Below are 27,404 nucleotides of genomic sequence, written 5' to 3'. Positions count from 1 at the left end.
ACAGCAGACTCCTGATATCTGTTTGTTAAACATAAACGAAACAACTCATCAGTTAATTAACAGTAAAGTAAACCCAGCTCTCTGCCTCTTTGCCTTTAGAAGCAGAGCTGTATTCTGTGTAATAACAAAGACTGAAATGTGGTCCCACTGACCAAGATCAGGACCACTGTTGGAAGGCTTTCAGAAAATACCTGCAGCACTGAAGGAAGAAGTGGTATCTCCCTGAACCAGCTCTGAACTTCCAAAATACAAGGAAAAGACCTTGGAGGGTGGGGAGGCACAACTCAAGAAAGTAATGAAATTGACTCCTAGTCCTTCCATGATTCCTTTGGAAAGGCATGCAGTGCTAGCTCTAGACTCCTAATCCAGCTTCACTATTACAAAGAGAATTAAATCAGCAAACAGTAGGAGGCAGGAGTACCTGATCCCTGCCGGGGGATGACCTGCCCTCCTTTAATGACAGCAGTGGTTATCTCAGTTTACAAAGCCTATAAAGGATTGGCAAGGTTTTTAGAGTTTTTACACAAGGTGCTATTATTACAGTGACACTGAAGACTGGGAAACATCCTTATATTCTTTGGCTTCGATAGCTTTAATTATATTTTCTGTGAATTCTCAATCCAGTAAGTGTACAAATTGCATGAAGAAAAATACAAGTTGTGTGTGTAAAATTAATTTTACTAAGCCTCGTGATGCTACTGTTGGTCCCTAACATTGTGAACTTGTAATTGTTAAATGGAGCAGCTTCAGAGTCAAATTATCATCTATACAAATCAGAGTTCAGAATGGCAAAATATGGGGAAGGGTTCCTGGGATTTACCTTCCCAATAAGATCTGGTAGCTCTGTCCCAAACCATAGTGAAGAATGATTTTTTGTTTTGCCAGTGTAAGCCACCAAGAATTGCAACTGGGGTATGGGGAAATCCAAATAAGGGGTCAAGGAAAATTAACAATAAGCCACATAATCTTCTCCATTTTCACACACAAGCTAAAAGTTAAGGAATGTATTTATAAATATTGCTACCTCAACTTCTTTGACTCACTTTCCAGGTAGTTATAATGAAACATTCATAGTCAAACATTCAGTTCTCATGATTTCAAAAAATGTCCTTCAACGCCCAAGTGTATCACCTGGGGAAAAAAAAAAAAATGTCCTTCAGAGAAACACCTGCGCATCTCCCAGACTTTTTGTGTTTTACTACAACCTCTGCTTCGGATTTCTAAGGCCTAATTTGCCTCAACCTTGCTCAGAGGAATTTTCATTCATTGGACTGGAATTTTTAGGGACATGCGTGTTTTAAAGAAACACAGCTCTAAACACTTAGGAATATAAAATTCTTACATTGAGGGAAAAAGGTAACAAACTTACTAGCCTCTTTAGTTCTGCAAAAGAGCTATTTCAGAGTCTCTGTAGTGGAAAATGCCTGCATTTTGGCATAGCTTGTTCTGTGTCATACAAGCAGACCCAAAGTTACCTGTAGGAATAGCTGGCCCAAACAGGGAGGAAAAGAAATGGCTGCCTTTCACACCAATAACTCCAGTGGCTCCTGATGTGCCTCCAAGGGGATATGCCTAAATCAATAGGCAGAAGAATGCCATATCACAACCCTTAAGAATCAACTCTCTGTCTTAACCCAGTGATAATTAAAAATCCATATTTTAACACCACTTTTCCATAATAAAATCAAAAGGACACTGTATTATACCTGAAAGCTGTGATGCCCAGTAATATCACTTCCAGGAAATGTATATTATATATGTTCCCATGGGAAAAAATTATGTACAAAAATGTTTATTCATCACAGCATTACCTGTAATAATGAATATTTGGTTTTTAAAAAGTGTCCCATAAGGAAGTGGCTAAATATATTATTATATATTCATAGGATGAAATACTATAAAAAATTATAAATCATGGTTTTTGGTGGTGTTTGTTTTTTGCTTATTTATTTATTTTGAGATGGAGTTTCGCTCTTGTTGCCCTGGCTGGAGTGCAATGGTGCTATCTTGGCTCACCGCAACCTCCGTCTCCCAGTTAAAGCGATTCTCCTGCCAAGTAGCTGGGATTACAGGCATGCATGACCACACCCGGCAAATTTTTGTATTTTCAGTAGAGACGGGGTTTCTCCACGTTGGTCGGGCTGGTCTTGAACTCCCAACATCAGGTGATCTGAAATCATGTTTTTAAAATAAGAATAATATCAACTCAGCAATTATAACATCTCAGGCCTGTTCTGAATATTTTACATGCATTAGTAAGTTTGTTGTATGCGTTACATGAATTTAATGCATACAATAAACTTGTATAGTGAGTATATCATTATCTCCATTATTATCCCTATTGTAGATGACAAAATAAGGCACTGAGAGGTTGAATGACTTGTCCGAGATTGCACAGCTAAATGGCAAACCTTGTAGAATATTTAATGGTATGGAAAAATGCTTATATCATAATAGCAAATGAAAAATTAAAACTATGGGCCAGGTGCAGTGGCTCACGCTTATAATCCCAGCATTTTGGGAGGCCAAGGCGGGCGGATCACTTGAGGTCAGGAGATCAAGATCAGCCAACATGATGAAACACTCTCTACCAAAAATATAAAAATTAGCCAGGCATAGTGGGAGGCGCTTGTAATCCAGCTACTCAGGAGGCTGAGGCAAAAGAATTGCTTGAACCCAGGAGGTGAAGGTTGCAGTGAGCCGAGATCATGCCACTGTACTCCTGCCTGGGTGCAAGACTCCATATCAAAAAAAAAAAAAAACTACGTCCAGTATAGGCCTAATTTTATAAAATATCAATGTATGTTTGTATATACATATATGTTTCAATGTCTGCAGACATAGGAAAAGGTAATACTAGAAATAAATATGACAAAATTTAATGGTGGCTATCTCTAGATGATGGCATTACAGTTTTTTTAATATATGCCTTCTATATATCTAAGATGTTCTAGAATATAAGTATGTCATATTTTTTTGAGACAGAGTCTCGTTCTGTTGCCCAGGCTGGAGTACAATGGTGCTAATCTCTGCTCACTGCAACCTCCGCCTCCTGGGGTCAAGCAATTCTCGTGCCTCATCCTCCAAGTAGCTGGGACTACAGGCATGAGCCACCACACCCAGCTAGTTTATATATATATATAAAATAATATATTTATTTATAAATATATACATATAAATATATAAATATATTTACATATAATAGATAATATAATATAAATATATAAATTTATTTATTTATTTTAGTAGAGACAGGGTTTCACCATCTTGGCCAGGCTGCTCTCATACTTTTGGCCTCAAGTGATCCAGCCACCTCAGCCTCCCAAAGTGCCAGGATTACAGGTGTGAACCACCGCGTCAGCCTGATGTGTCACTTTTACAACCAGAAAAATTTACATGTAAAGAACTAAATGCTTAATTAAACCCTGGAGGTAAAATGTTCATATCTCCTTTCACTAAGGTGTCCATGGTTTCCAAGCAAACACATTTTTATCTGCCAGAATACACAGCATTAAAAACCAAAGCATTTTTCAAATGAGCATTGACAGAGGTAACATCTTCAAGTTTTACATTTAATAAAATCTCCTTTGAGAACCATGTTAACGCATCTAATCTACTGATTTTCAGAAAGCTTACTAATAACAGAATCCTTGCTGAGGTTTAACTTGAAAAATACATCCAACTGCAGCCAGGCGCGGTGGCTCACGCCTGCAATTCTAGCACTTTGGGAGGCCAAGGCAAGAGGATTGCTTGAGCTCCAGAGTTCAAGACCAGCCTAGGCAGCATAAGGAAACCATGTCTCTACAAAAAATTTTCAAAAATTAGCTGAGCATGGTGATGTGTGTGTGGTCCCAGCAACTTGGGAGGCTGAGGTGGGAAGATCTCTTGGTAGCCAACACGATGAAACACCATCTCTACTAAAAATATAAAAATTAGCCAAGCATGGTGGCACACACTTGTAATCCCAACTACTTGGGAGGCTGAGGTGGGAGGATCACTTGAGCCTGGGAGGCGGAGGTTGCAGTGAGCTGAGATCGCACCACTGCACTCCAGCCTGGGGGACAGAGCGAAACTCTTGTCTCAAAAAAAAAAAAAGATGAGAAAAAGAAAGAAGAAATTAACAAAGATCAAAACACCACTGAAACATTTGTCATTCATATGTACAAATATTAAAAGTTGTTGAAGGTGTGCGTAAAGAGAAAAATCTTATAGAAATTTGATGCAACAATTTTGGAAGGCAAATTGGCCTATCAGAGTATTGGCCTGTCAGTGGTATTACTCAGCAATATCACTGATAGTAATTTATCCTATATATATAGTCATGTAAGCATACCAAGATATATGGACAAGAATGTTCACTGCAGCATGGTTTACATAAGTCAAACAAATACACAATCCAAATTTACATTAGAAGAGGACAGATTAAATAATGGTATATCCATACAACAGAACACAATTCACCCCTTAAAAAGTATATGGTCTATACTTTTTAGTCTATAGTGTGTATGTGCTAAGAAAAAATATCCAAAAGATATTATTAAATGGAAACAGCATTATATTATGATCTTATTTGAGTAAAATGAAACAGTACAAAGAATGTATAAAAAACTATTAGGCTGAGGCTAGACATTTTATTTTTACTTTCTATTTTACACATTTCTTTACGTTTGAACTTTTTGCAATGTATAAGCATTGCTTTTACTAAAATAAGTTTTTTCAAATGATACTTCTTGGATTCCACATCACCAATCAACAAACGTACATTTTAAACTTTTATGAAGTGTGTGTTCATGATAATCCCTATCAACACCATCAAAGTACATCTTATTTGTAAAATTTTAAATTTGAGGGAATTTTTGAGTAAAGATGTCAAAGTACTCAATATTTAGAGCTGATAAAACTTAAGATTTCTAAACTCAGAGAAAAAAGGAACATGCAAATGTATTATTTAAAAAATCATCACAGAAAAACTCAAGTTTAAAAAAATATATAATGTAAACCTTCACAGACTGTCATTTCATCAAAAGCAAAATACGAGTTTGTGGCATTATTTAACACCATCCCAACACACCGCAGGACACATGCTACCTCTAGAGTTAAGAATGATTAGAAGCATAAACTTTGTATAGACAGACAAGTACTAAGATACCACCTCCTTGGGGAAAGGATGGGAGAGGGGAGGATGGGGAAAAGTTGGTAGAGGGGAAAAAAGTTACAGTTAGACAGGAGGAATAAGTTCCACGTTCTATTGCACAGTGGGGTGACTATGGTTAACAGTAAGGTATTTCATATTACAAAATAGGAGAGAGGTTTTTGAATGTTCTCACCACAAAGAAATGATAAATGCATGAGGTGATGAATATGCTAACTACCCTAATTTGAACATTATACAATATATACATGTATTGAAATATCAAGTTGTACCCCATATATATGTATAATTATAATGTGTCAATTAAAAAATTTTTAATTTTAAGATGCTACCTCCAACACTCACTAACTTGCTTAATTCTGAGCAAGCTACTTCACTTCTCCATACCTCAGTTCCCTCATATGTAAGTGAGGTTACAAATACTGCCTGCCTCAAAGGATTGTGTGAAAATAAAATTAACATATAAAATATGCTCAATATTGTACCAGGCACAAAATAAGCACATCATGTATTCATTCATTCAGTTAGTTATGTAATCATTATTTTTGAGCTTGCTATGTATCAGGCATCATACTAGAAAGCCATAGCGATACTAAAAAAACTACCATCATCCCTGCTCAAGTGTACAGTCTAGTTGAAAAGGTAGACACTAAAAACATACAAAATGCATCATTAGAAACTGCAGTAAATGTTATGAAAGAATATAATGGGGTACCATGAGACAGACTAATCAGAAAGACCTAACTAAAAAACTGAGAGACTGGAACTCCTGTGTACTGTTGAAAGGAATGTAAAATAGTACAGCTGGTAAGGAAAACAGTATGGCAGTCCCTCAAAAAATTAAAGATAGAACTTTCATATGATCCAGCAATTCTGAACTCCTAGGTATTAAATATATATACCCAAAAGAAGTGAAAGTGGGGACTCAAAAAGATATTTGTGCACCCATGTTCATAGCATTCACAACACCCAAAAACTGGAAGACACCCAAGTGCCCATTGATGGATGAGTAGATAAATAAAATGTGGAATATGCACATACACTGGAGCATTCAGCATCAAGAGGGAAGAAAATTCTGGGCCGGGCGCGGTGGCTCAAGCCTGTAATCCCAGCACTTTGGGAGGCCGAGACGGGCGGATCACGAGGTCAGGAGATTGAGACCATCCTGGCTAATACGGTGAAACCCCGTCTCTACTAAAAATACAAAAACTAGCTGGGCGAGGTGGCGGGCGCCTGTAGTCCCAGCTACTCGGGAGGCTGAGGCAGGAGAATGGCGGAAACCCGGGAGGCGGAGCTTGCAGTGAGCTGAGATCTGGCCACTGCACTCCAGTCCGGGCGACAGAGCGAGACTCCGCCTCAAAAAAAAAAAAGAAAAGAAAAAAAAAGAAAATTCTGACACATGTTAAATCATGGATGACCTTTGAGGATGTTATACTAAGTGAAATAAGCCAGTCTCAAAAGGACAAATACTGTATGATTCCTGTCTAGAAGTACCTAGAGTAGTCTAATTCATGGAGAAGTAGAACTGTGGTTGCCAGGAGCTGGGGGCCAAGGGGGATAATGGGGAATTACTGTTTAATGGGTAGAGTTTCAGATTAGCAAGATGAAAACAGTTCTGGAGAAGGATGGTGGTAATGGTTGCACAACAATGTGAACTACTTTATGCCACTGAACTGTATGCTTAAAAATCGTTAAAATGCTAATTTGTGTTATGTATTATATTAGTTTCCCAGGTTGCCATAACAAAAAACATACTGGGTGGCTTAAACAGCAGAAATTTATTTTCTCAAAATTCTGGAGGCTAGGCCAGGTGCAGAGGTTCACACCTGTAATCCCAGCACTTTCGGAGGCTAAGATGGGAAGGTCACTTGAGGCCAGGAGCTCAAGAGCAGCCTGGCCAACATGGTAAAATGCGATCTCTACTAAAAAAAAATACCAAAAAAGTTAGCCAGGTGTGGTGGTATACGCCTATAGTCCCAGCTACTCCAGAGGCTGAAGTATGAGAATTGCTTGAACCTGGGAGGTGGAGTGTGCAGTGAGCTGAGATTGCGCCATTGCACTCCAGCCTGGGCTACAGAGCAAGACTCTGTCTCAAAAACAAACAAACAAACAAAATTCTGGAAGCTAGAAGTCCAAGATCAAGGTGCAGGCAAGGCTGGTTTCTTCTGAGGTTTCTCTCCTTGGCTTGCAGATGACTGTCTTCTCACTATAACTTCACATGGTCTTCCTTTGGACCTGTCCGTGTCTGTATTTCCTCTTCTTATAAGGACACCAGTTGTATCAAATGAAGGGCCACCCTTATGACCTCCTTTTAACTTAATTACCTCTTCAAATAACCCCCATCTTGAAACACAATCATATTCTGAAGTATTGGGGGTTAGGCCTTCAACATAAGAATTTTGAGTAGGCACCATTCAGCCCATAAAATGTATATTTCACTACAATTTTTTAAAAATAAATAATATAAATGGGAGTGGGCAGAGGGTGAAGATCAACATATGGGAAGGTTCTAAGTCAGGAAAAGTATGGTGGTTCGAGGAAATGAAAGAAGACTCATGTGGCTGCAGCACAGAGGAAGTGATAGCTAATACTTCGAGCAGAAGTGAAACGAAAATGCATTCCTTGAAAAACATTTCAAATGTTTACAAAAACTCTAAGAACATGTAAGCCTTCCCAAAAGAACCGTCATGAGAAGGACCAAGCAGCTTACGTAAAAGATGTATTGCTAGTTACCATATATCAATACTTTGAATGAACATTTGGAAGACCTCTCTGCATTCAAAAACAGACAAACTATTTCAGAGTTCATTTTTGCACTTTTGTTATTACAGTCCTAAGAAGTCTTCCAAAAAGTATCTTTTAAAATAAATTACTAATGTGGTGAAATATGCAAAGATTTGCCATTTTATTAAGTTTTTATCCATAGATATCACCACTTAACAGAAAATATCCCTTAAGTTAACTTCAGGGTAAATCATTAAAAGGAAAAAAGAATGGTTACTAATTAAATGTTATAATTTTATTAAAGCCAACTTATTTTTCCATTAAATTTCATAAACGTGCTAACTACAGAATCAAGAAAAACACTAGAGTTCTCATATTATAAGTCTGGATCAGCATTTACAAGCCATCTCCTCAAGGGCTGGCCAGACTGTGGACTGATACCTCCAAAACAGCTAGATCTATCAGCAGAGCCAGCCTCACAAGCACCAAGCACCACAAGCATCTGAAGCGTCATACTCCAACTTTAATAGTGTGCACTCTAAGGAAAACATTCTGGGTTACTGAATGTCAAGGATACATTCTCAATCACAATGTTTCACAACAGAGGTAACAGATTAGGAGATGAAGGAAACAAAGACTCTAAAACGTTTTAAAGTACTGAAACTTCCCAATTTTGTCAAAGATTAAACTATGACCAAAAAAAAAAAAAAAAAAAAGAAAAGAAAAAGAACACCACATTCATATTTACAGAAAACTGACTACTGGACATAAGCACTGCCTTTTTCTCCTGGTAAAAAATCCTACAAAAAAAAAAAAAAGGAAAGGAAGAAAGAAATCCCATGACATTATGTGTGTATATGTACAGTATATCCAGAATATATAAGGCACATCCACCAGTCTAAAAGAGGAACTAATTGGAAAGATATGGCAAAAATTTATAGAAGAGAGAGCATGAAATGTTAGTAGCCATATGAAAATAAATCCTTAAAAATGAAAGTTAAGGCCACAATAAGGTAAATTTTAGTACATATAAATCACATCTCAATTTTAAAAACATGCAGTAAGAAATGATTCCATATCTACAGGCAAAAGATTTTAAAAATCTGATCATACCAAGTGCTGTCCAAGATGGGGAGCCACAGACAATTTCATACACTGATATACTGTATCCTGGTACAACCACTCAGGCAAAGAGTTGTCATCACCTAGTAAAACAAAACACACATATACTCTAGGAAGCAGCAATTCCAGTCCTAGGTTTATATCCTAGAGAAACTCTTGTGCAACAGCGCTACCTTCATAGCAATCTTTCTCATGATTATATGATTACACAAACACAAATGTTCACCAGCATCAGAAAGTCTGATACTGCAGTATAATAACATATCATATGAAATACATATATATTTTTTAAGAGATGAGGTCTCTCAGGCTGGCATGCAGAGGTGTGATCATAGGTCACTGCAGCCTCAAACTCCTGGACTCAAGCAACTCTCCTGTCCTAGCCTCCTGAACAGCTGGAACTAAAAATGCTCATGTATTTCATATTATAGAGGACCTATATATACATTTAGTCTTTGTCCCCTGATTCCTGACACAGGGTTTCTAAAGCCCTTAACATTTCCTGAGTGATGGGATAAGAGGGACGTCTTTTATTATTCATAATAAGCCCTTTCAAACACACCTGAATTTATGTTAATGAGGTGACTCTTGGAGGAAAGGGGCTGGTTGTCATCAGAGCCAATCATTTAATTAAAGGGTTGGAATTTTCATCCCCACTCCTCCACTCCCCCACCCCACTTTGCTGGGGCTGCAAATTGAGTTCAATCACCAATGGCCAATGATTTAATCAATCATATCTACTACATAAATGGAACCTTCATAAAATCCCTAAACTGTGGGATTCAGAGAGCTTCCTAGTTGATGTACAAGAACACATTCATATGTCGACAGAGTGGCATATCCCAAAGTCCACCAAGACACAGGTTCCTATGCTCGAACCCTTCTAGACCTCATCCTATTTATCTCTTCACCTGGTTGTTCATTTGTATCCTTTAATATATACTTTGTAGCAAATTAGTAACAGTAAGTAAACTTTCCTGGGGTCCTACAAGCCTTTGTAGCAAATTATCAAACCTGAGGAATGGGTCATGAGAACCTCCAATTTGTAGCCAAGTCAGATAGAAGTTGTAGGAAACCTGGGGACCCCTACTTCTTACTGGCATTTGAGGTAGGGGGCAATCTTGGACTGAGCCCTTAACCTGTGGGCTCTCTGCTAACTCCAGGCAGTTAGCGTCAGAATTAAATTGTAGGATAAGTAGTCACTGTCTGCCAAGAATTAAAGAATTGGTTGGTGTGGGAAATACCCACACACATTTGGTATCAGAAGTGTTCTATGAGTATACAGTAAAAAATTTTTAATCCTCTTTTAAAAAGATAATTAAATTGTAGTATATCTTACAATGCAGTGCTACGCTGTAGTAAAAATAAATAAAATATGGCTTCATGAATAAACATGGATAAATCTCAAAAACATAAGCTTGAGTAAAAGAGCAAGGTACAGAAGTATACATGTCATGGAATTCCACTTGTAGAAAGAGCAAAAGCAGCTAAAATTAAATAATATATTGTCTAGATATAAATATATAAAAGACAAATGCATTTTTTAAAAAGCAAAGGAGTGACTAAGAAATGAAGGATAATGGTCACCATAGGAGAAATGTGGGGGGTGGGTGGGGGACAAAAGGGATACAATGAAGGGAGGACAAACGGGTTTCTAAGGTACTATTCATATGACATTCAGTTTCTTAAGCTATATATTAGGTATCCAAGTTCATTTTATTAATTTTCTTTAAATTATACATGTACTTATATATATTCTTTTACATGTATATGTCTCATTTTAAAAAGCAAAATAAAAGCCAATAATCAAATTCTATTTTTTAAAAGAACAACCTGATGTGGCTTCCATTTCAAGGTGCCTGACAGCCTGGATGCCCCTCCTGTGTCCCTAATGCAGGGAAAAGCATCAAAGAACAAAATGGAAGAATTCCATACTATTGAAAAGAGCTCACTGAAAGGAAAGTTTAAATGGGTAAGAGATTTCAACAAATTCCTGGAACACAGAACGGGTAAGGAGTATGCACTCACAGATGAAACAGAGGGGAAAGCTGCTCTCCAAGGCCACCAAGGAGGCAATCTGCTCAACAGAGCCTGGGTAGGCTCTGGGCTCTGAGTCAACAGGTATCACAGAGTGGGGAGAGGATCTGCGGCAGGAATAGGGGGATGAAGTGATGACAGTTAGCACTCCCATCTCTCCCTTGCCTCTAGCACAGCCTTCATACAGCCTGGCCAAGTGTGATGACAGACAACACATCTCAGGGTTCATTTCTAAAGAAACTGAACCAACTGTGGCAGCAGGGAATAAGAGATGGCTTGTGAAGGCTTCTGATGCGAATTTTGATACCTCAGAGTAAGTACTTCCTTACGGCATTCTGGGGGTGAAGAAAAGCTGGCCAGCAGACAACCCAGTACTACACACACACACACACACACACACACACGCACACACACAGAGCGTTTCATTTAGAATTCTCACTCAGAGAACAGGGACAGCTGAGGAAAAAGAAGAAAAAAAAAAAGCTCTACATACAGATCTTTTTAAAAGAGTAGAGGAAACTTTTCTCAGTCCTTCATTCCTTATTATGAATAGGGAACCAAGTCTATAAGGAAGACCAGTAACAGGAGGAAAAACTGACCCTGAAAGCAAAGTGTTAATCTGGGAAACAAAAGAGTACCGTACTTCAAAGAGTGGCCGAGGCTGGACGATCCCTTAAATCCAGGAGTTCTAGACAGCAGTGAGCTACGATCACACCATTGCAATCCAGCCTGGGTGACAGAGCGAGACCAATACTCAAAAAATGGTTTTAGTATCTTCTTGAATCTTTTTTTTTTAAGACAGTCTCGCTCTGCCACCCAGGCTAGAGTGCGGTGGTGCAATCCCAGCTCACAGCAACCTCGAAGTCCTGGGCTCAAGCGATCCTCCTATCTCAGCCTCCTGCATAGCTGGGACTACAGAAGCACACTACCACATCTGACTAATTTTTAAAATAATTTTTTTTGTAGAAACAGGGTCTCGCTATGTTATCTAGGCTGGTCTTAAACTCCTGGCCTCAAGCAGGAGCTGAACTTGAACTCCCACCTTGCCCTCCCAAAGTGCCAGGGCGATAGCCATGCACTGCACCCCACACCCAGTCAACTATAATCATTAAAGAATAAGACACAATGAAAATAAAGTGATTATAGAGAACAATAAAAAAACTTTTTAAATATTTCTGAAAATGTGATTGCCAAAATAGAAATTTAATAAAATTACCATAACAGTAAGGAAATCTCTCAAAGCGTATAACAAAAAGACAAAAGGATAGAACATACGGAAGAACAGATTAGAAACAAAGGACCAATGCAGGAGACACAATATCCAACTATTAGCTTCCCAATTTGTACCATGTAAATCCTCCCCTACTCCAAACCCTGAAGAACACTGAACACAGGGTAGCAACCTGATCCAGCAGGAATGACTCCACAGGCTAAATGAAGTCAATCAAATGGTCTCTTTTGGGAATATCACTTATGAAAAATGCAGGGTCTAATACAGGCCTTAAAACCAAAAGGTCATGTCAATGCTGGCATGTATAAATATGTTGACCCAGGTGAGAGAGAAGAGAATAGAGAGCAGAGAAAGGAAGAATAAGAGAGGAGGCAATGACCGTGATTCTTGACTTTCTATTTCCAGCTCATGTCATAGTCCCTAATGGGTCTACCGGTGCCACATAGATTGGCTACGAGATTCTACATTTTTCAGGTTTGGGTTTTTTGCTTTTTTTTTTTTTTTGTAGTTAATTTGAGTGGGCTTCTGTTCTTTGCATCCAACAAACTCTGACTAAAACTGCAGGTATCTATTGTCTGGAACTGCACAGTAACCAAGAGACACTGCGTTACAACATGGGAACGCCCCGCCCCTTCCCCTGCACCAATCAGCCATGTGGCACATAATCTTGGCTCCCACTGCCTGTCATTCTGTCAGCATTCCACATAAATGTGAGCAGTGTGGTATTGTTGAACATTATTAAGATTATATGTGAACAAATGTTCCTAATAATTAAAATGTCAAAATCCAAGAGTAAACATATAGTGAATTCAATGAAACATTCAATGAAAACTTGAGATTATGGAACAATTACAGAAAGGAAGCAAATGTTAACTTGCCTTACAATATGGAACAAGAGAACAAACACAGTTCAAGATTTGGGAAGAAAATGAACAAATTAATGTCTTTTGTATCCTGAGTGCTTTCATCAGCCTGAAAAATTAGAAAGCCATGTAAAATTTCTCTTTTGATGACCTTAACAAAGCTGATTTACTTAAAAAGGGAATGGAATGCCATTGTCTAGATTAATCTGCACAGAACAAGAAAAAATATTCTTTGAAGTTCAGGAAATGGAAGGAGGGTGTTTTTACATACATGGAAAGTAACTTTCACACATCTCCTAGCTGGACAACCAGAATCAAACCACAACATGAGAATCTTAAGCCAATGTCTGAGATCCTGAAGAATGAATATTTTGAGCCTGAGCAGAGGAGAGAACAGCCAACAATGTGAAGGGATAGAGTATGTATGTATGCTTGTGTGATTAGCAACCATCTTTCCCAAACTCTCTGATATCAGAGATCCATAAAATTACTTCTAAAAATATATAATATGTATGTACATATGTATACACACACGCAATCAATTCAATTGCCAATGTTCTATTTTTGCAAGTACAGATAATTCATTTGAAGCCATTACTATTACTAGGTATTATCACTATCATCCGGTTTTTTTTTAAAGGTCATCTTAATACAAAAAAACAAAAGTAGAAAGGACTTGATCTCAGAATTTTCTAAACCCCTTGAAAACTTCATCACAGGCCAGTAAATGCACTTACGTTAAGTCAATTACATTAATGGTTTTGTGGGTTTTGCTTTAGCTAGAATTTGTGATTCATTCACGAATCCCTACCTCTATTATTCCACTAGTCTCTGTCCTCAAAAGGTTATCACAAGTGAGGAAAGCAGGAGATAAGCAATGAAATATTTAAGAATAACACAGTGTTTGGGAGCCCAGAAACATGATACGGATGGCTTCATGCAAGTGAGGGCTGAGAAGCTGCTGTATTCAATTAGAAAAGTTGGATTTGAATGGGTGAAGAACAACAGCACAGTGAACAGAGGGGCTTTAAAGCAGAAGCAGGACTGCATTCGGAGACGCAAAGGAGGAAGTCTCAGCTGAGCAGACAACTGACAAGGGGCACTTGGAACTGGATGCCAAGCCACAAAAATTGGGAATTTGCTTTCCTTATTGGAAGCAATAAGGAATCTCCAATGGAACTAACATGACAGAGGAAGCATATCAGGCATACCCGACAGAAGCTATGATTTTGTAATAAATTTTGGTCACTTGAAGCAATTTCCTGGGCAATTGGCCAGTCACTCCCAGTTCTCTGTTTGAGAAGATTCAGCCCCATCTACCTTGTGTGAGACTGTACTGCTACTGTTTCTGTACCCAGGGCCACGATGGTGGTGACTATCCTAAATCCCCTTGAAAATCACTGAATTTTTCTGTTCTAGGTGTGGCTGCCAACTTCTCTAGGATTTTGCTCTTGACAACATGCAGGTAGTGTCACTGGCGGAGATAAGAAAAATCATGAAAGATAGTTGCTTCAGAAAAGAACTGGAGATGACTAGTAGAAATCGTCCAGTAGACAATTGAAAATCTATTTGTTTGTTCATCCAACAATGTTTTTGAGCCCCTACTTGGCACCTACTATGTATCAGGCACCTGAACAAAAAAGACAAGGATCCCTGCTTTCGTGAAGCTTACTGATACGGTTCGGCTGTGTCCTCACCCAAATCTCATCTTGGATTGTAACACTTGTAATCCCCACGTGTCATGAGAGGGACCCAGTGGGTGGTAATAGAATCATGGGGGCAGTTCCCTGAGCTGTTCTCATGATAGTGAGTGAGTTCTCACGAGATATCATGGTTTTACAAGTGTCTGACACTTCCCCTGCTGGCACTCATTCTCTCTCCTGCTGCCCTGTGAAGACGTACCTTCTGCCATGACTATAAATTTCCTGAAGCCTCCCCAGCCATGCAGAACTGTGAGTCAATTAAACCTCTTTTATTTGTAAATGACCCAGTCTTGAGTATTTCTTCATAGCAATATGAGAACGGACTAATACACTTACATTCAACAGGGAGATAGAGACAATAAACATAATAACTAAATACATTACATAGCATGTAAAAAATGCTTTAGAAAAAATATATAAAAGGAAAAACAAAGATTGGTAGTAATTTATAAGAAAACAACAACAACAAACACTAAATGAAGCCAGGAGAAGGGAGGAGTTCCCCAGGGAGGAGTGTTTGGTTAATGCCTTTTTGGTTCTAAAATTCTAAAGGAACAACCCTAACATTCTTGCTGAAGCAGAAGGTAAGATCAAAGAGTCACACAATTGTTGTGACTTGAAAAGATATCAGAACTTGGAACTGTCATCTTACAGATGTCATCTTAGACCATCGTGTTACAGAGGAGGAAATGTAGAACCACCAAATTCAAGAAACTTCATCTTAGAACAAAAGACGGCTAGGGGCAGAAGGGGGAGTTCCAAAACTCTAGCTTTTCATTAACTTCTACTAAAAGCAGAAGCCCTTTCAGTTGCTTTGGAAGAGGCTCAAATCCTTTTAGATGTAAGGCAATGAAAAAAAAATTTTTTTAATTATACAAATAAATGGCTTAAGCCACATAATAGCAATCATAAAAACAGCAAACACTTATGTAGCACTTACTTTGTGCCAGACACTATTCTAAATCCTTGTCATAAATAATAAACTCCTTTAGTCCCCACAATAACTCTTTCCCAAGGAAGACTCTGGAGTCAGTCCATTTAATGCCAAGCCTTCCTCTTCTAAATATTTATGCATAACTTCATACAGCACAATCTTTATCGTTAATTAGGAAACTAGGTTCTAGATTTTTTATTTGAGTCTACCAGAACTGAAACATATTTGTATGTGGAAAATACAACCGTTTAAGCTTCATTTGAAGAAAATATGCTTTAAAAGAAAAGAAAACTTGAAACTATATAATATAATCAGTATTATGCTGAGTACACTGGTATTTCATTAATTCAATAAAGAGTCCCTAAAGGCCGGGCAGGGTGGCTCAAGCCTGTAATCCCAGCACTTTGGGAGGCCGAGACGGGCAGATCACGAGGTCAGGAGATCGAGACCATCCTGGCTAACATGGTGAAACCCCGTCTCTACTAAAAAATACAAAAAAAACTAGCCGGGCGAGGTGGCGGGCGCCTGTAGTCCCAGCTACTCCGGAGGCTGAGGCAGGAGAATAGCGTGAACCGGGGAGGCGGAGCTTGCAGTGAGCTGAGATCCGGCCACTGCACTCCAGCCTGGGCGACAGAGCGAGACTCCATCTCAAAAAAAAAAAAAAAAAAAAAGAGTCCTTAAAGATATGTTTTCAACTACATACTACTTCAAAAGACACTTTCAAGAACCTAATGTAACCTTTCTTTTTTAAATAAAATTCCGGAGGCTGAGGTGAGAGTATCACTTGAGGACAGAAGCTCAAACCCAGCCTGAGCAACACAGCAAGACCTCATTCTCTACAAAGAATTTTAAAAACTAGCCAGGTGTGGTGGTGTGTACTTCTAATCACAGCTACTAGGAAGGTTGAGGTGAGAGGATCACTTGAGCCCAGAAATTGGAGGCTGCAATGAGCTATGATCATGCCACTGCACTCCAGCCTGGGCAACAGGGCCAGATTCTTGTCTATTAGGTTGGTGAAAAGTAATTGCAATTTTTGCCTTAAAAAAACAAAAAAAAAACGACAAAAAACACAATTACTTTTGCACCAATCTAATATAAATAAATAAATAAATAATTCTGGTAAGGTAGATTTGTTTTGTTTTGCTTTGTTTTGTTTTTTAGTTAAATCCTATACTTTGGTTTTCAGATGAGGGAAAGAGAGAGAGAAATACAATGAAAAGAATTAAATTCTTTTTCTGGTTAGTGTAGTGTGACAGATCCCCCACTAGGTTACCAGTATGTTCACTGCCTGAATGATGCAGGCTAGGCAGTGAGCCAAGGCCATGGTGCCCAACCCAGGAACAGGTATTCCTGAGAACCCAAACATCTCGGAGAGTATCTAAGAACCTACCAAGGAATATAGTCCCAATACACACAAATAGTAGGCAAAAAGTCAAAAAACTAGCTTAAAAGCACCTTAGAGATGGGAGACAGCATGGATCTCTAGGGCTGTTCTGCTGCCACCCAGGAGTACCCCATATGTAAATCTTAATAAACCCATCTACTAATCAAGCTGGACTCGTCTGCATCATTCTTTGGTCTCTCAGCACTTTCCCAGTTTGGGGGGCGGGGGGCGGGGGGCGGGGGGCTGGGGGCTGGGGACAATACAGTTCCAAGGTTTTCTCTTTACAGTTAATATTTTTCTAAGCATGTGATATTTAAGATTTTACTATCAGAATCATGACATGAATAACATACAACACATGCTGATAAAATATAATAATATATTTTTAAACTAAAAAAATGAAGTTTCCCTTTTCTATACAACTGAACATAGACTTTGTGGAATGCATTATAAAAAGTTACCAACTGTAGGCCGGGCGTGGTGGCTCAAGCCTGTAATCCCAGCACTTTGGGAGGCCGAGACGGGCGGATCATAAGGTCAGGAGATCGAGACCATCCTGTTAACCAGGTGAAACCCTGTCTCTACTAAAAAATACAAAAAACTAGCCGGGTGAGGTGGCGGGCGCCTGTAGTCCCAGCTACTCCGGAGGCTGAGGCAGGTGAATGGCGTAAACCCAGGAGGCGGAGCTTGCAGTGAGCTGAGATCTGGCCACTGCACTCCAGACTGGGCGACAGAGTGAGACTCCGTCTCAAAAAAAAAAAACAAAGTTACCAACTGTGTGTCTAAAGTTGATGATCTTTGCCTTTAGTTAATGAGGTTCATCTTCATTTCAATAGGCTTTCTTAGTATTATTAGAAGGTTTGACTATGTGTCACATGCCATTACAATTCACTCTATAGGTGTGTCCACCCATGGGTCTGTCCAGTTGTACTGGAATTTAATCACATGGAACAATAGTTGAATACATGGATCATCAACTATGGCATTTTATTACCATGTTAGAGGTAATGTAACCTGCTTTACACAGTAGGAATGGTCTATACTATTTATATGCGCAGACCTCAAAGCAACTTCGAAACCCTCATGGATTAACTTGTTCAACTCCAAACAAGCTCTTTATCTTTTTTCTATGAAAGAAGAGAGGTGATTTTTCTTCCTGGAGCAAAGGTGGGAGATGCCAGGTTCCCTACTTCAATAAAGCAGTACATTCAGATATGATACAGAGGAAAGTAGCCAGTGTTGGCTCTTATATTCAACATTTTTGGTCATCCTTGGGAGAATCTCATTTCATTAAGCTATATTTTCAAACACACAACCTCTAGAACCCCCAGCGTATTTCAAAAGTTTCACTGGCATACTATACACATATACCGTTCTCCTTAACATGATCACCACGGTTTTGAATGGCTTCCTAATACTCAATTCAGCCATTATTTTGCATGCAAAACATATGCAGGCCAATATTATAGCACTGTAAAGAGTATAAAGAGTACTACACTCAGCCTTCCATATCCATATCCATGAGTTCCACATCCATGGATTCAACTAATCAAGGATAGAAAATATTCAAAATATTCATGTCTGTACTGAACATATGCAGACTTTTTTACTTGCCATTATTCCCTAAACAAGACAGTATAACAACTATTTGCATAGTATTTACATTGTATTAGGTATTATAAGTAATCTGGAAATGATTCAGAATATATGGGAAGACAGGTGTAGGTTATATGCAAATACTATGTCATTCTATATCAGGGGCTTGAACATCCCACCGATGTTGGTATTACTGTTGGATACTGGTAATTCTACTGGATGTTAGAATTACTATTTTTAAAACAAACTTCCAAAAAGAATCTTATTTGATATTCATATGATTCTACAAAGATTTCTTACACCACTTAGATTTAGACCAGCACAGGTTTATATTTTTCCACTTAATGAGAACTGAGAGGGTGATTTGAGACAAAGATGACACTTTGTCAAGTTTAAAACTGGAAAAGTCCTGGAACCAGTTTCTCACAGATACCGAGGGATGACCACAGTAGAATCCTTGTCTTCAAGCAGCTTTTAAACGAGTAGGGTAATATGTGTACCAGTAACTGTAGCCACAAGGTAGAACGAGAGCCAGAAGAGAAGAGCCGTAGATGTTCAGCTTAGAGGGACTCTAAGCTTTGCTGCAGCCAACACGCAGAGAGAAACATGATCTGTTTTAAGATTCAGTGTCCACAGGGTAAAAATAAACCAGTTGCTCAGAGAACTATTTTTGATACTGAGTCAGAAAGAAATTTATCCTGTGGTTCCTGATAAAAGATTCTGTTTAATGTAATAAAAACCCTTAAGTTGAGTGGGGCTGAGAAACTCTAATGAAAACCAAGAAATATAACATGAACACCAGGCAGAGGAGCAGGGATTTGCTCAACCATGTCAGTCAGGTCCATACCTGCAGCTTCCAGAGAAGACACTGAAGCATCACTGCCATATTTAAGATAGCTGTATTTCTTCTGGGGGAATAAAATGCAGATAGGATCTAAATAAGTAAACATCAGTGTGTCACTTAACTGAACTCACTTTTTTCTTATACAAATTAAATCACAAAACATTGTGATATCATCATTTTGGTATTCCATAAAAATGGAAAATAGGTCATCAGTCTGAAACAAACAAAACTTACAGCTAGGAATTACTATTTTCAAAACAAAATTCCAAAAAATCTTATTTGATATTCATATGATTCTACAAAGATTTTTTATACCATTTAGTTTTTGTGTTTTTTTGTTGTTGTTGTTTTGTTTTTTGGACACAGAGTTTCAGTCTGTCACCCAGGCTGGAGTACAGTGGCACAATCTCGGCTCACTGCAACCTCAGCCTCCTGGGTTCAAGTGATTCTCCTGCCTCAGCCTCCCAAGTAGCTGGGATTATAGGCATGTGCCACCATACTTGGCTAATTTTTGTATTTTAGTAGAGATGGGGTTTCCCCATGTTGGCCAGGCTGGTTCCAAACTCCTGACCTCAGGTGATCCACCTGCCTCAGCCTCCCAAAGTGCTGGGATTACAGGCATGAACCACCACACCCAAATCCATTCAGATTTATACTAATACAGGTTTAGAAAAATTTTTTACTGGAGGTTAAATAGGGCAAATCCAGTCATCACAGATACCCCTTTAATTATGACAATTTTAATCTAAAAGATTTTTCTAAGATTTATATACCACATGTTCTCACTCAGGTGGGAGCTTAAAAAGTGAACCTCATGAGATAGAGAGTTGATTGGTAGTTACCAGGGGCTGAGAAAGGTGGAGGGAGGAGAGAATGAAGAGAAGTTGGTTAATGAGTAGGAAAACAGTTAGATAAAAGGATTAAGTTCCAGTGTTCCACAGCACAATAAGGTGACTACAGTTAGCAACAACATATTGTATAGCTCAAAATAGCAAGATTAGAAGAATTGGAATGTTCCCAACATAAAGAAAAGATAAATGTTTGAGGTGATAAATATCCCAATTACTCCAATTTAATCATTACACATTGTATGCCTGTATCAAAATATCATATGTACCCCAAAACACATAAAACTATTATGTATCAATTTTTGTGAAAGATGTGTGTCATAAAGGTGTCCAATTCCTCATCTGGCCACCAAAAGCAAGGGTTTCCTTGCATAGAGTGAAAAAGACAAGATATTTTCTTAGACAACAGAACCAAGGAATGCTTGGCAGTAGGAGGTCAATTCTTTTTACCTAACCGGTGACCTACTCATTACTCAATAGTAAACAACCAACTAACACTACACAGTGTTCTGAGGGAAGATCTGCATAAATTGATTGGAAATAAAATCATTACCAGATCAGATAAGCTCAAATTCCAATGATTAGTCACATGTCACTAATAATATAAACTCCAAGTTTCCGAATGAGCCAACTGGTAACATTTATGAATGACTGGGGAAAAAAATCCAATTCTTACTGCAATGATTCATACACCTGGGAATGAATAATTGACCAAGAGGCAGAGTAAACTGGAGTCAATGTGCAAATATTTGCTCCTGAATTTGACTCCCTGTTATATCATTTTTCACACAGTTTTACAGTCTGTGATTATATGTACTACTTGTCTAAAGCTATCAAAGTTTCATAGAAAAGAAAAAAATATGAAAATTTAAAATATGTTGAGTCCTTGTATTTATATATTGATCTATAACATTCTAAGAATATCTCATTCATATAGTAAGTAGTATAGTGACATTATTTATGAATTCCCATCTAATCCTACAAAGAATTTGATGTAGCTTATGAGAAATGCATATGTTAAAGAAGAAAACTAGAACTTATGGCCAAGGAGTATAAAATAGGGTAGTAAATGAAGAATGTGGCCAAGATAAAAGAAAATGGAATAGAATTCAAAATGGAGACCACGAACTCTTACACAGTAACTACAGTTCAACAGAGAATTTGATTTTGTGCTTTATAGCAGCAATGGTGAAAATGTAAACATGATTAGTTATATAATTTTCCATCAGGAACAAACATTTGCACTTCTTCAGGGAAGCAAAGTCTTTCCTACCACTTATTATGAAAAAGTTGCTATAGGAAACACTGAAAGATATGATGGAAAAATTTCCCAATAGCATCCCTATAGCAAATGAGGACACAGAGCTGTTTCATATGCTGTCCCTAATTAAAACTCAACTTTACAATAGAATCAAGATAATATGGCCCAGGCGTGCAATTTTTCAAGAGACATAGTAGATTGAGCAAGAGATTCTAAAGGGCTACGAGTCCAATAGTGTAGTTTGATTCAGAGATTATGAGCAGTAAAGTACAAAAACAAAAATAAAAATAGCCAAAACTGTGATGTTTCTAAGTTTCCACCTCACCTCCCTTCTCTCTTTGAGCAAGTCCCCGGCCACTGTCATCTATCTCACAGCCTCCACTCCCATGCCCTTAGTTAACACCCCTTCTAACTCAGAGCTAAAAATCCCATTTTCATTTACTTATCTGACACTCATACTTCAGTGTCTCACCAGCACCATTAACTCTTCAAGATTCAAACTAACCTAAGTAGTCTGTCCTCCTAAACAGACTTACTTCTGCCATCCCAACTTTGTCACAGAAATTCCATCTTCCCAGTCATCTGGGCTTACATTCTTGGAGTCACATTCTTCCCTTTCTTCTCCCTAACTTCCCACATCCAATCAGTAGACTGCCTTACTATTCCTACCTCCACGGGTACCCATCCCATTTTCTCTAGCCCCAGGGTCACCATCCTAGATCAGAACTCCATTACCCACAGGCCTTCACAATAGCCTCCTCGATTCTCTCTCAGCCACCTCTCTCACCATTCCAACTTACCTCATACACTGCTGTAAGAATAATATTCCTAAGGCTGTGACTGTATCAATTTAGTCAAGAACCTTCAACGCATTCCCTCTGCGCATCTGAAGCAACCTGGTATTTCAGGCCTAGCCAAAATGGCTTTCTCCCTCATACACACGCTTGAACTTGCCAATCAGTCTAACTACTCCCAAAATAGGCTGTATCTTTCCACTTTTGCTCATGAGTAATACAACCATACAAAACCCTTCCCCTCATCTCTGCATGTTAAAAGACCAGGTTTAAATGGTACCTCACCCAGGAAGCCCTTTCTAGTTCTCTCAGCAAAAAGTAAGCACTTCCTCCTCTCTCCCTCCCCCTGCACTTGACTAGGGCTGTACTTCCAGAGAGTAATCATCACATCTTATCAATCTCTCTCCTGTCCAGCTTAGACTTCTGACTGCTTCAACCTTACTACCCAAAACACACCTCTGATGCTGTCTGCACAGTGCCTAGTCATCTCTCAGTTTCCTCATGAGGATATGCAAGGCTCTCCACAGTTGGATTTACCCAGCACATTTTGTTCATACATTGATCACTGCACAAATGGAATCACACTAAAGTTACAAGTCCATCTCCTCCAGAGCAAAGACCAGGTCTTAACTAATTTTTGCAGTCTCATATAGCCACTCAGTCACTCTCTGCAGACCATCTGACTTTAATTCTCTGCAGAGCAGGTCTTTTCCTGCTTACATATTTATTGTCTGTCTCTTCCTCACTCACCCAATGAGAATAGAAACCTTGCTTGCTTTGTCCTCAACTATATTCCCAGCACCTAGAACAGTGCCTGGCACATAGCAGATCATCAAAAGTTCAGGATGAATTTATGAATTCATGACTAGATGAATGATTCTCAGTGTCTACCCAAGTCCTGGCACAACATAGGTGCCAAGTAAATATTTGCTCGATGAATGAATCTTGTATTATATGAAAGTTATTTTCACACATATTTTAAAAGCTCTGAGAACTGGTGATCTTGATAACCTCTCTGGCACCTAACATAATGCTTTACACATACTAGGCCCTTGACAAATTTCTATTAAATTGGATTGCTAGTTCAATACAGGCTCAAGTAATTTACTAACTTATCTTCTAAATCTGAATTTGTCTCAATTTTCAATAAAGAGGAGTTTGCATTATTTCTTATGACACATAATGCCTCTCTCCCAGAGGAAACGCTGTACTACAGAGTAGTTAAGGTCACCAGCTTTGCTTTAGAGATCTGGATTCAGAACCCAGCTCTGTCACTGATTACCCACATGACTTTGGGCAACTATTTAATCTCTCTTCACTTCAGCTCCCTCCTTAAAAGATTAGTAAACCTATCATACAAAGCAGCCAATTTCCTTCACAGCTAAATGATCCATCCTAAATCCTTTATTACCCTTTCTTTAACCAGTTTTAAATTGTTCAACTCATGTCAGAATATTTCAATATATTTTGCTCAAACTTGAATGGGTCATTATTTAAAATAGTAGGGGATTATGTTTACAAAGTATTAATTCTCGTTAACTTTTCATGACCTTACAGCGTTGCAGTGTTCATCCAGTGAACACAAGTGACGTTAGAACATTATTGCCCTCATGCCTAAGACTTCCTGAAGCCACAGCAAAATAATGTCCCAAAGTCGCACTATCTCACACAGAAAAGTAATTCTCTTTCCCTTAACACTCGACACAGGAAATGGCATGACAATCTGCTAAGTGATAAGAACATGAACTGTACCTATTAAATACATTACAAAATAACATGACCCCAGCTTAAGAATGATTTAAAAAACAATAAAAATAAAAAATAATGAAGGGCTTAATGCAAATGTAAGCGCATCATCTCAGTCAAAATGCATTTGACATCATTCAAATCCCTCTGTGGGACAATTGCATTTGGAGGTAGGGAGTGGTTGGCCAGGGCTCACAAGGATTAATGTCACCAATTCAGGTTAGAGCTTGTGACTCAAACACAGTCAGGACTGACCGAGATTCACACAGATGGGTGGAGAACATAGTGAGCCTCCTGCACAAACACTGAAAGGCCTTTCCACCAGGCTTATTTACCAGAAAAGCAGTGGCCTGTTAAAGAAGATATTTATCCTACAAGCAGTCTTTAAAAGATCAAATTCAAAAGATCATTCTCTCACAAATCTTGTTATTATTGCAAGGCACAAAAAAATGTATTTGCATAAGTAAATACAGTCTGCACTGAAGCAGTATGAAAATGTAAGCTTTTATTGGCAAGTAGTCAACAAAACAAAAAGCAAATGAAAGCCAAACCTCTGTTGCTCAAGTGCAAACAAGAATACTAGAATAAAAGGTCAATAGAACTTTTGTTACTATCCATGTAACTAAGGCTTTCTACCAAAATGTTAGGCTTACAGAGCCGTCTACTATGCTGAAAGCATCTATATCATGTTGATTTGAGTGCATTTTCTCAAAGGTAAGCAAGTGAAAAGTATAGTCCTGGTGGTAAGCTGAATGGAGCTGTAACAAATATCCTGCTGGAAGGTAATCTTCAATAGCTGCTGTTATCAGTTCAATATATCCAAAAGTGTTCACACAGATTAAAGGCAAAGACATATATGTGTTATTTTAGACTCAATTACTCCTGCTTAAAATCAATGCCAATTTAAGCTATTGGAGAAAGGTGTAACACACAGTAAATTTCTTCCAAAATCAGAAAGTAAAAGGGCAGTACCTAGTACAAAAAAGGATAAGTGCTGGCAGCTAAGTCAATGAAAATATTGAATAAATAATCTTGAATAGTAGAACGTGGCAAGAATCCCTGATGCTTTTAAACGAAAGAATGTGGTCCCAGTTCTGTGATCTTTCACACTAACAGGGACTGTTCTTAGGCACAGAACTCAACACCTGGGAATGTAAGGCACTTTGTAAGTGTTAACTCAACTCTCTATTACATTCCTTTCTAGTAAAAAGCAAATTCTGTAAGATTTATTTTGACCATGGAGGACAAAAAGCACAAAGATGAAGTGAATGACTTAAAAAGCTGAAACACATCCCTCCACCTCATAACCAGAAGCAAAACTGAAACATCCTTTCTTCATGAAGAGAGGCTTTGTGAAAGATTTTAACAGAAACAGCAAAACCCACACATCCAAAGGAGCGTTAGCCTCTTCAAAGACAACACACTTATTCCAAAAATGCCCGCCAATGCTCAAAACATTTTAGGAACAACTCTTTTAGGACTGCCTTCATGCATATAACATTCCTTTGAAATTTTCAACTGTGGCAAATTTGGTTATTTGAAAGTGGAATTTGATATCTGTAAGTTGAAAAGTACATTTAGAATATGAAGAGAATCATAAGGTGGATTTTTTTTTTTTTTTTTTTTTTTTGAGAGGGAGTCTCACTCTGTCACCCAGGCTGGAGTGCAGTGGTGCAATCTCGGCTCACTGCAACCTCCACCTCCCATGTTCAAGCAATTCTCATGCCTCAGACTCCTGAATAGCTGGGACCACAGGCACATGCCACTACACCCGGCTAATTTTTGTATTTTTAGTAGAGACACGGTTTCGCCCTGTTGGCCAGGGTGGTCTCAAACTCCTGGCCCCAAGTGATCCACCCACCTTGGCCTCCCAAAGTGTCGGGATTACCGGCATGAGTCACCCTGGATATTATTTTTAATCAAAAGGATAAGTGCTTTCATCCTTTATGTGGCTTGTAAACTACTTCTAAAGACAATTCTTTAGAGTTGCTCCAAAATTCCTTTCTAACAACAGCAGCTATGAAATAAGGAGGCAGCCGCTCTAGATGGTTTCTTTGAAGGGCACGTTTCACTTTTTACAATGTCTTTGGTTTTGGTACTGGGTATGTGCTTAATTAACTAGATGATGGCCATATCTAATTCCATTCTTTCATGTTATTCATTCATTCAACAAATATTTATGGTGTACCTAATCTGTACTAGGTACTGAGCTAAGTGTTGGGGATACAATGGTGAGTAAGTCCAATGGAAAAAAAAGATACATAGTAATGTAAATGCCTATAATAGTGAGACCCAACTAGGGTAAAGATTTCCCTAAGGAAATGGAGCCTGAGCTAAAGATAAATAGGAGTTAACTAAGCCAAGGTGGCTGAGGAAGAGATGTATCAAGATGGTATGGGAGGGGGAGGAATGGTGTTCCAAATACAGTAAACAGTGTGTGCAAAGGCTCTGTGGCTTTTTAAAAGAGAACAACGCATTAAAAGAACTGAAAGAATGACAGTGGTCCTCAAGTACTGAGAGTTAGTGAGAGAGTATCATGAGATGAGGCTGGAAAGATAGTTGGGGAGCCTTGCACATATTAAGGATCTTTATTTACTCTTAAAGTGATTAAAAAACAAAAGCCCCAAAAGGATTTTAAAATGGGAAGGAAGGTGGTGGAGGGAGAATGACATGATGAAATCTATATTGTTTAAATATTACTAAGGGTGAGGTAGAAGGGAGTGGCCTGGGGAGAAGCAGGAAGACCAGTTAAGAGACAAATGTAGTAACACAGAAGAGAAGGTAGTATTAGTAAAGATGAAGAGAAATTAATAAATTTGAGCAATATTAAGGATACAAAATCAGTTTCATTATTTACTTAGAGATAATGCTTTGTTTTTGCCAAAGAGTTCGTTAATTATTTGCAAACTGAAAACCATCCTACAAATGTTAGGGTTCTTTTTCAATCAGCCTTCTGCATCACAGTTATGGTATTTGTATAGCATATTTTAGATAAAGAAGAAAAAGCAGCAAAGAGAAAAATTAAACTCAAGACATATCTCATTTCATGTAAAAATGTGTGTTCCTGAATAAACATTACTTCTTTGCACAAAAGCATATACTATAAAATGCAAAACAGATTATCATGATACTATATCAAATGAAATACAAACCACTATCTTGATT

The 27,404-nt window shown here is 38.3% G+C and overlaps 1 protein-coding gene across 2 annotated transcripts in view; it reads right to left on the bottom strand.

Annotated features, from left to right (window-relative positions):
• FAM160A1 (family with sequence similarity 160 member A1) overlaps positions 1–27,404 on the bottom strand; it is a 270,817-nt gene that overhangs the window by 225,537 nt on the left and 17,876 nt on the right. Inside the window, exons 1-2 of one of the 2 annotated variants that reach the window (XM_033215483.1) lie at positions 22,500–23,138; positions 8,990–9,081 (exon numbers count right to left, since the gene is read on the bottom strand). The exons of the other annotated variant lie outside the window; for it this stretch is intronic. The gene's annotated coding sequence lies outside the window, so the exon portion shown is untranslated. Of the gene's footprint in view, positions 1–8,989; positions 9,082–22,499; positions 23,139–27,404 lie in introns of those variants that run through there. 2 annotated transcript variants of the gene reach the window in all.

Source organism: Trachypithecus francoisi, unplaced genomic scaffold, assembly GCF_009764315.1.
Source record: "Trachypithecus francoisi isolate TF-2019V2 unplaced genomic scaffold, Tfra_2.0 Lachesis_group1, whole genome shotgun sequence".
Classification (NCBI taxonomy): domain Eukaryota; kingdom Metazoa; phylum Chordata; class Mammalia; order Primates; family Cercopithecidae; genus Trachypithecus; species Trachypithecus francoisi.
This window is presented reverse-complemented; position numbering and strand designations above follow the sequence as displayed.